Source organism: Aotus nancymaae, unplaced genomic scaffold (genome assembly GCF_030222135.1).
Source record: "Aotus nancymaae isolate 86718 unplaced genomic scaffold, 86718_ANA_hifiasm-v0.15.2.pri h1tg000009l, whole genome shotgun sequence".
In the NCBI taxonomy this organism is placed as follows: domain Eukaryota; kingdom Metazoa; phylum Chordata; class Mammalia; order Primates; family Aotidae; genus Aotus; species Aotus nancymaae.
Genome location: NW_026988420.1, coordinates 8,614,480 through 8,623,676, shown reverse-complemented (window position 1 = coordinate 8,623,676; position 9,197 = coordinate 8,614,480). Strand labels below are relative to the sequence as shown.

At 42.0% G+C, this 9,197-nt stretch overlaps 1 non-coding gene across 1 annotated transcript; it reads right to left on the bottom strand.

The window, feature by feature from the left end:
• Nucleotides 1-7,889: 7,889 nt before the first annotated feature.
• LOC135273877 (U6 spliceosomal RNA) lies at nt 7,890-7,996 on the bottom strand. Its single transcript, XR_010341666.1, has one exon. It is a non-coding gene; the product is annotated as a U6 spliceosomal RNA (small nuclear RNA).
• Nucleotides 7,997-9,197: the final 1,201 nt, after the last annotated feature.

Below are 9,197 nucleotides of genomic sequence, written 5' to 3'. Positions count from 1 at the left end.
TCCTTTTCATCTCTTTGATACAATCTGAGATTTAAATCATGCTCCTTGCATCTTCCAATTGAGTAAAATTATATTTCTCCAGGTGAAAATATGAAATGCAAAATCTGTTTACTCTGGTATCAGAGCCTGTAGGTCTAATTTGAAAACATAGAATGGCACAATCAAAATTCATTTAGCAATAGGACTTAAGGATTACCATTCCTTCGGTATAAAAATAAGAGAAGAGAATTTGCCCTAAAGGAGTCATTGCCAGGCTAGGGCAGTGAGGAGCTGATGCCTCCTAAATCAACATTCCAGAATCCTGAGGACCTCAGGGAGAAAACATTCATATCTAAAGAGAGGGAACAACTTTACTGAGGCCCATAACAATTATATTTGTACAATATCTTGGAATTTCCAAAATATGTTTAAATGCATCCTCTGTTATGCTCATCAAACCAATAAAATAGGTAGGTATTACAGGTTTTATTTTACAGATGCAAAAACTAAGGCTTGATACTTCACTGAATAAACAGAGGCAGTTAGAATAAAACTTTCAAAGAATCCCTCCACCAAATGGACTGGCTTGCCTCATCTTTACTCAGATCATCTGCCTACCCTCCTGACACAACGGATCGACCCACATCGTGCCTACCAAAAGACAGCTTCCTCCTGCTGCACTGGCTGCATCTCGTGCCCTTTGCAGGATTATCTGTTTTCCACCCTTTAATGAACATGCAAACATGCTAAGATCGCTACCACCCAATAAAAATCAATTCTTCCAAGTACTGCTCTGTATCTTTGCTTATTAACATCAGAATTCTTCAAAATTGTTGTCAGTCTTCTGTCATTGCTTCTCAGCCTTTGGCTAAGATCAAGTGTATATTCTTTCTGTCCACAACTCTTCATTCCACCCACCTTAAATCCACAGCAGTCAGGCTCTGTCCTCACCACTCCATTGACTTTTCTTCTGTGACCTCCATGCTCCACATTTCCACATCTAAGAGCCAGACCAAAGCAAACCCCTTCCTGCCCGACCCCAGCAGTGGTGTTTGGCACAGTACTTCATTCTTTCCTCACTACTTTGTCTTGCCTCCTCTCCACCTTTCAGGCCCAACCTTCTCAGTCTCTGTTATCATTTCTTCCTCATCTTTCCATCCTCTGAACTTCAGAGTGTCCTGGACTCTGTTTTTGCCAGTTTCTCATCTCACCCACATCTCAGCCAAGCTCATGGCTTAAATACCATTTATGCACTCACTGCTTCCAAATTTGTACACAGGTCTGATCCCTCCCCTCACTGACATTCACAGTGTTGTATGGTCCTGAGCAATCTTCCACATCACCTCACCTCACTGCTGAACTCTACTGAAATGCACACATTTGAATTTGGGCTCTTGTCCCCAGGGCTACAGGCCCTTTGTTGCTATGACCTCTCATCCTGACCATGAGACATCCCTCCCCTTTTTCTCAGAGACACAGAGAACCTTCAGCTGTTCTCTGACATCCCTAGTACTGTAACTCAGTGAGACTATCTCTGCCTCAATGACTCCCTGTCATCTCTACTCTACCACTCTTATGCCATGATAGCACAGATTCCCTGAAAGATTTTCATCACCCAGGGCTTCAGAAGGAAGTGGATCACTAGCCTCTACTCAGATCCCAATTGCTATTTGGGGCTGTGTTGTCCCAGCCTCACCTTGGAGATAACATGGTAGAGGAGAAGAGATGGGTACAGGGTCCCCTCTTAAAACTATTTCCATTCAGTTTTTCCTAATAATCACATCCATATGTATTTTAGACAAATTTATCTAGACTCCTAGTGAGTAATTTTTTTAAATCTGATAACTATTATTCTCTCTCTCTTTTTTTTTTTTTAAATAAAGATGGGGTTTCACCATGATGGCCAGGCTGGTCTTGAACTCCTGACCTCAGGTGATCCACCCACCTCGGCCTCCCAAAGTGCTAGGAGGCCACAGAGCCCAGCCATTAACTATTATTATTAACTGTTATTCTCAATTATTCTGCCTTATATCTGGACCATGACCTTTATACTTCAAAAACCAAGATTTAAGGTTCTGGTTCCAGTTAGGATGAATTAACCCCATCCCACCCTATCTCCCACTTACTGCAACTAACATCCCTTAAAATAGTATAGAGAAAAGGTTATTGAAGAATGCTGAGAAGTAAATAGAAGCAGAGAGACTAGACAGAGAAATCAAACTCAGAAAATAACCCAGATGGCCGTAAATTGTTTTTGTTTTTTCTTAAAATTTGGTTCCTCTCATATTGCCTTACATAGAATTTGGGACAACCAAAATCCTGAACTTGTGAACAGACACATATGGCAAAGGCTCCAAGGGGGAGAAAAAAATAAAAACACATACTCTTACCCTAGACAGAGAACCTACAAGAGTCCCTATACTATGGAACTCTGTTGAGTCTCCCAACCCTAGTTCTGGTGAACCCCCGTAACAAATCTGGACTCCTGAAGTGGTGACAGTGGTGATAGCAGCCCCGCAGCCTCAATTTCTTGCTGCTTTGCCCTGAAGTGGATGCTGTTATAGGAAGTGTGCAGCAGCACAGAAACAATAAAGTACCAGCTTCCTAACTAGGACACCAGGAAAGAGTGACCCTAAGAATTGCTGTGTGTGAGGAACACCACAGAGTAGAGGGAGCTAAAGAAGAGAGCCTTTAGATCGATATATGAAGCCCTGGGATCATCCCTGAACTATGCATGCACAGAATAGACAAGAATCAACATAGCAAAGATTTTGAGAACTGAACTACAACATCGAACACTCCCCAGACTGGCCTCTAGGTGGCACAGATATGAAGCAGACAGAACAGCACTGCAACAGCTTTGAAATCAAATTAACGTTGAATGCACATCCTACAGAAAATGGGTCAAGACTTGCAGAGCAAACCCAACTAAGTTAACTTCCTGATAAAACAAAGCAAAATGGGCTGGGCACCATGGCTGACGCCTGTAATTTCAGCACTTTGGGAGGCCAAGGTGGGTGGATTGCTTGAGCTCAGGAGTTCAAGACCAACCTGTGGAACATGGTAAAACCCTGTCTCTACAAAAAAATTCCAAAAAAATAGCAAGGCGTGGTGGCACACACCTGAAGTCCCAGCTACTTGGGGGCCACTGAGGTGGATCAACTGAGCCCCAGGGGTCAAGGCTGCAGTGAGCAGAGATAGCACCACTGCACCTTAGCCTGGGTTACAGAGTGAGACCCTGTCTCACAAAAATAAAAGTAAAAATTTCCCCCAGATTTTATAAGGATCCAAAATCTTGTAACATAATATTCAAACTATCCGAGAGAATCCACAATCATCCAACATACATAAGAGCCAGAAAAACCTTTTTAAAGCTCTCAGTGGAAAATGCAATCAACAGATGGCAATCCCAAGATAATGTGAAATTATTAGATAAACACTTTAAAGCAATTATTATAACCATGCTCCATTAGGTGACAGCAAAGACTCTTGAAAAAATTACACTAATTCTTGGCAAAGAATTAGTGGCTATAAAAAAAGAACCAAATGGAAAATTATAGAAATGAAATCTAAAATAACAGAAATAAAAAAATCCCTGGAGAGGCTCAATAACTGAATGTATATGAAAATTGAAAAATCAGGAAACTAGAAGATAGAGCAATAAAAGTAATCTAATATGAAGAACAGAGGGGAAAAGTCGATTAAAAAAAGCATAACCTCAGGAATGTATGAAACAATACCAAAGACTCTAACATTCTGATCAATGATGAACCTGAACAAGAGGAGAAAGATATTAGCACAGAAAATATATATATAGAATACAGTGATGCAACACAAAATGAATAATTCATGAAAGATAAAAATTATAATTTTAATTTATCAAAAGTAAAACATGAAGAGACATACCAGTGAAGAAGATATACAATAGCAAATAAGACCATGAAAACATGTTCAGCATCACTAGCCATCAAGGAAATGCAAATTAAAACCAAGCTGGGATATCATTACACATGTCTTAAAACTACTAAAATAAAACTTAGTGTAAACACCAAATGGAAGCAAGCATGCAGTTAAATTAGATTTCTCATACATTGCTGGGGAGATGGCTAAATGGTATGCCCACTCCAGAAATAGTTCAATTTAAAAATTGAACATACAGGCCAGGCATGGTGGCTCATGCCTGGAATCCCAGCACTTTGGAAGGCCAAGACGAGTGGATCACTTGAGGTCAGGAGTTCAAGACCATCCTGGCCAACATGGTGAAACTCTGTTTCTACTAAAAATATAAAAATTAGCTGGGTGTTGTAGCACATGCCTATAATCCCAGATACTTGGGAGACTGAAGCAGGAGAATCACTTGAACTGGGAGATGAAGGTTGCAGTGAGCTGAGATCATGCCACTGCACTCCAGCTTGGGAAACAGAGTGAGACTCCATCCCAAAAAAAAAAAAAAAAAAAAAAAAAAAAATGAACATACAGGCCAGGAGCAATGGCTTACACCTATAATCCCAGCACTTTGTGAGGCTGAGATTATAGGTGTGAGCCATTAATCAAGGTGGGCAGAGCTCTTGAGCTCAGGAGTTCAAGACCAGCCTCAGCAACATGGCAAAATCCTGTCTCTATGAAAAATATAAATAAAAATAATTAACTGGGTGTGGTGGCATGTGCCTATGGTCCCAGCTACTCAGGAGGTTGCAGTGGAATGATTGCTTGAGCCTAGGAAGTTGAGGCTGCAGTGAGCTGAAATCACACCACTGCACTCAAGCCTAGGCAACAGTGAGATCCTGTCTCAAAAATAATAATAATAAAAATAAAAATTGAACATGCACTCACTATATAATCCAGCAATCATATTTCTCAGCACTTATTTAAACAATGAAAAAAATGTTCTCACAAGATCCGAATGTTCATAGCAACTTTATTAGTAATAGCTCAAAACTGGAAACAACCAAAATTTCCTTCAATAGGTGAATGATTAAACAATCTGTCTTACATCCATACCAGAGTACTACTTAGCAATGAAAATGAACAAACAGCTGGATACGGTGGCTCATGCGTGTAATCTCAGCACTTCAGGAGGCTGAGGTGGTCAGATCACCTGATATCAGGAGTTCGAGACCAGCCTGGCCAACATGGTGAAACCCCGTCTCTACTGAAAATACAAAAATTAGCCAGGCATGGTGGTGGGCACCTGTAATCCCAGCTGCTCAGGAGACTGAAGCAGGAGAATCACTTGAACACAGGAGGTGGAGAAGTTCAAGGGGGAACACATTATTAACATGTTTTCAAAGTCTCTACCCATAAAATATTTATTACAAAGTTAAAAATGAGTAAATTTAAGTGGACAAGCCTGGCAGAGATAATCAAATGATTAAAGTAAACATCACCGGTAACTGAACAAATTGAAATCACGTATCATCTAATAAGATGCTATGAAAACACAGTTATCTAACCATAAGGAAACTTTATGCAGACCCAAACAGAAAGACATTCTACAAAATAACTGGCCAGTAATTGGGTCCAAGAGAAAACAAAGTGGAAGATTTACACCTCAGTGGCACCGAGAAAACATGGAAGCTTTCTTGAACAAAGAGTTCTAGACTGGGCACGGTGGCTCATGCCTGTAATCCTAACACTTTGGAAGGCTGAGGCAGGCAGATCATGAGGTCAAAAGATGGAGACCATCCTGGCCAACATAGTGAAACCCAGTCTCTCCTAAAAATATGAAAATTAGTTGGGCATGGTGGTGCATACCTGTAGTCCCAGCTACTCAGGAGGCTGAGGCAGGAGAATCACTTGAACCTGGCAGGTGGAGGTTGCAGTGAGCTGAAATCATGCCACTGCACTCCAGGCTGGGCAACAGGGTGAGACTCTGTCTCAAAAATAAAATAAAATAAGAGTTCTGCAGGAATGGAAAACCAAACACCATATGTTCTCACTGACGTGGGAGCTAAGCTAGGAGGACACAAAGGCATAAGAATGATACAGTAGACTTTGGGGACTTGGCAGGAAGGACTGGAGGGAGCGAGAGATAAAAGACGACATGTAGGGTACAGTGTATACTGCTCAGGTGATGGCTGCACCAAAATCTCACAAGTCACCACTAAAGAACTTATGCATGTAACCAAACACCTCCTGTACCCCAATAACCTATGGGAAACAAACAACAAAAAAGGCAAAAAGAAAGAGTTCTGAAGCACATTTGCCTATGGTGGAGGTTTAGGTTATAACTATTTAAACTTCCCTCTTCTCTTAAATTCAGGATGGCGGCCAGGTGTGGTGGCTCATGCTTGTAATCCCAGCACTTTGGGAGGCCAAAGAGGGCGAATTGCATGGTCAGGAGATCGAGATCATCCTTGCTAACACCATGAAACCCTGACTCTACTGAAAATACAAAAATTAGCTGGCTGTGGTGGCATGCACCTGTAGTCCCAGCTACTTGAAAGGTTGAGGCGGGAAAATCGCTTGAACCTGGGAGACAGAGGTTGCAGTGAGCTGAGTTTGCACCACTGCACTCCAGCCTGAGCAACAGAGAGACACTCTGTCTTAAAAAAAAAAAAAAAAAAAAATGCAGGATGGCTACATTTCCAGTGTCCTGACTTTATAGTACCTGATGCATCTCCAGGTGAATAGAGGAGGTTTGGGTGTTGGTAAGTAAGATGGATCAGTTTTGAATTGCTTCCAGAGTCACATTTTTGTTTTTGTAAAGTCTCAATTTTAAGACAAGGGCAGTTGTTTGTAATCCCCCAAAGAATTGGACTGCAGCCCAAGTGATATCAAAGGGCTGGCCTATCCATTCCAATTACATTATCTTCAATTTGTTTCTTTATATCAGGAAACACATTTCCAAATAGAAATCAAAAGATTCCTATGTCCTACTACCATTCAACCTAGCAATCCCATTGCTGCGTATACACCCAGAGAAAAATAAATTGTCCTGCCAAAAAGACACATGCACTCAGATGTTCAGTGCAACACTGTTCACAATAGCAAAGACATGGAATCAACCAAGGTGCTCCTCAGCAGTGGACTGGATAAAGAAAATGTGATCTAGTTTAAAGCAAAGAAACAGTTCCTTTCTCTTTTGTTGGGAAGTGGCAGATATGTTAAAGAATTTTTTCCAGCCAGTATTTCTCTTCCACAATCTACTTAAAATTGAATCAACCATCAAGAGAGGGCTATTGGAAGAAAGTGTCCCATTTATCAGAGCTTTCTGTGTGCCGTCCTCCATCGAAGCATGATTTTAAACACACTGGTGGGAACAGGCGAACATCAAGAGCAGTGACAACATCAGCACTAATGCATCTTAAAAATAAAGAAGAGGCTGGGTGTGGTGGCTCACACCTGTATTCCCAGCAGTTTGAGAGCCCGAGGCAGGTGGATAAGTTGAGGTCAAGAGTTCAAGACCAGCCTGGCTACCATGGTGAAACCTCGTCTCTACTAAAAATACAAAAATTACCTGGGCATGGTGGTGCAAGCCTGGAATCCTAGTTACTTGGGAGGCTGAAGCAGGAGAATCGCTTGAACCCAGGAGGCAGAGGTTGCAGAGGGCCAAGATCATGCCACTGCACTCCAGCCTGGGCAACAGAGCAAGACTCTGTCTGGAAATAAAGAAAGAGAGAGAGAGGTAAGGGAGGAAGAAGGAAGGAAGGAAGGAGAGAGAAAGAAGGAAAGAAAGAGGAAGGAAGGAGAAAAAAAGAGAAAGAAAGATGAAAGAAGAAAGTGAGAGAGAAAGAGTGCAATGGTGCGATCTTGGCTCATTGCAACATCTGCCTCTTTGGTTCAAGTGATTCTCCTGCCTCAGGCTCCCAAGTAGCTGGGTTTACAGGTGTCCACCACTGTGCCCAGCTAATTTTCTTTTTTTTCAACTTTAAATTTAAATTTATTTTTAATTGATTTGTAAAAACAAAAAAAATATGGAACGTTTCATGAATTTGCACATCATCCTTGTGCAGGGGCCATGCTAATCTTCTCTGTATCATTCGAATCTTAGTGTATGTGCTACCAAAGCGAGCACATGCCCAGGTAATTTTTTATTTATTTTATTTTATTTTTTGTACAGAAAATGGGTTTCACTATGTTGGTCAGACTAGTTTCAAACCTCTGGCCTCATGATCCGCCCACCTCAGCCTTACAAAGTGCCAGGATTACAGGTATGGGCCACTGTGTCCAACTTAATTTTTGTGTTTTTTGTTTTTTTTTTAAAGACGTGGTTTCACCATGTTGGTCAGGCTGGTCTTGAACTCCTGACCTCAGGTGATCCGCCTGCCTTGGCCTTAAAGGGCTTCGATTACAGGCATGAGTCACTAAGCCTGGCGAATTTTGTATTTTTATTAGAGACCAGGTTTCACCACATTGGCCAGCTGGTCTTGAACCAGCTGATCCACCCACCTGTGCCTCACAAAGTGCTGGGATTATAGGCAAGAGCCTCCATGCCCAGCCCTGTAAATCTTTTAATCTAAAAACCTTTTGAAAAATTCAGATTATGGCCCGGCGCAGTGGGTCATGCCTGTAATCCCAACACTTTGGGAGGCAGATACGGGTGGATCACGAGGTCAGCAGTTCAAGGACAGCCTGACCAACATGGTGAAAGCCTGTCTCTACTAAAATACAAAAATTAGCCAGATATGGTGGTGTGCGTCTGTAATCCCAGCTACTCAGGAGGGTGAGGCAGGAGGATCACTTGAACCCAGATGGCGGAGGTTGCAGTGAGCCAAGATCGCACCACTGCACTCCAGCCTGGGTGACAGAGCAAGAGTCTGTCTCAAAAAAAAGCTTCTATTTGTTTATATTTTTTTTTTACAGAAATGGTCTTGCTCTGTCCCTCAGGCTGGAGTGCAGTGGTGCAATCGTAGCTTACTGCAGCCTCCCACTTCTAGGTCTTAAGAAATCCTCCCACCTCAGCTTCCTGAGTAGCTAGGACTACAGGTGCACAGCACCACGCCCAGCTAAATTTTTGTAGGGACAAGATCTTGTTCTGTCACCCTGGCTGGTTTCAAACTCCTAGCCTCAAACGATCTTCCTTTCTCAGTCTCCCAAAATGCTGGGATTACAGGGGTGAGCCACTGTGACCACTCTAAACTTTATTATTTAATTATCACTTATTTATTGATTTTTGAGACAGAGTTTTGTTCTTGTTGCCTAGGCTGAAGTACGGTTTCAGGATCTTGGTTCACTGCAAACTCTGCCTCCCAGGTTCAAGTGATTCTCTTCCCTCA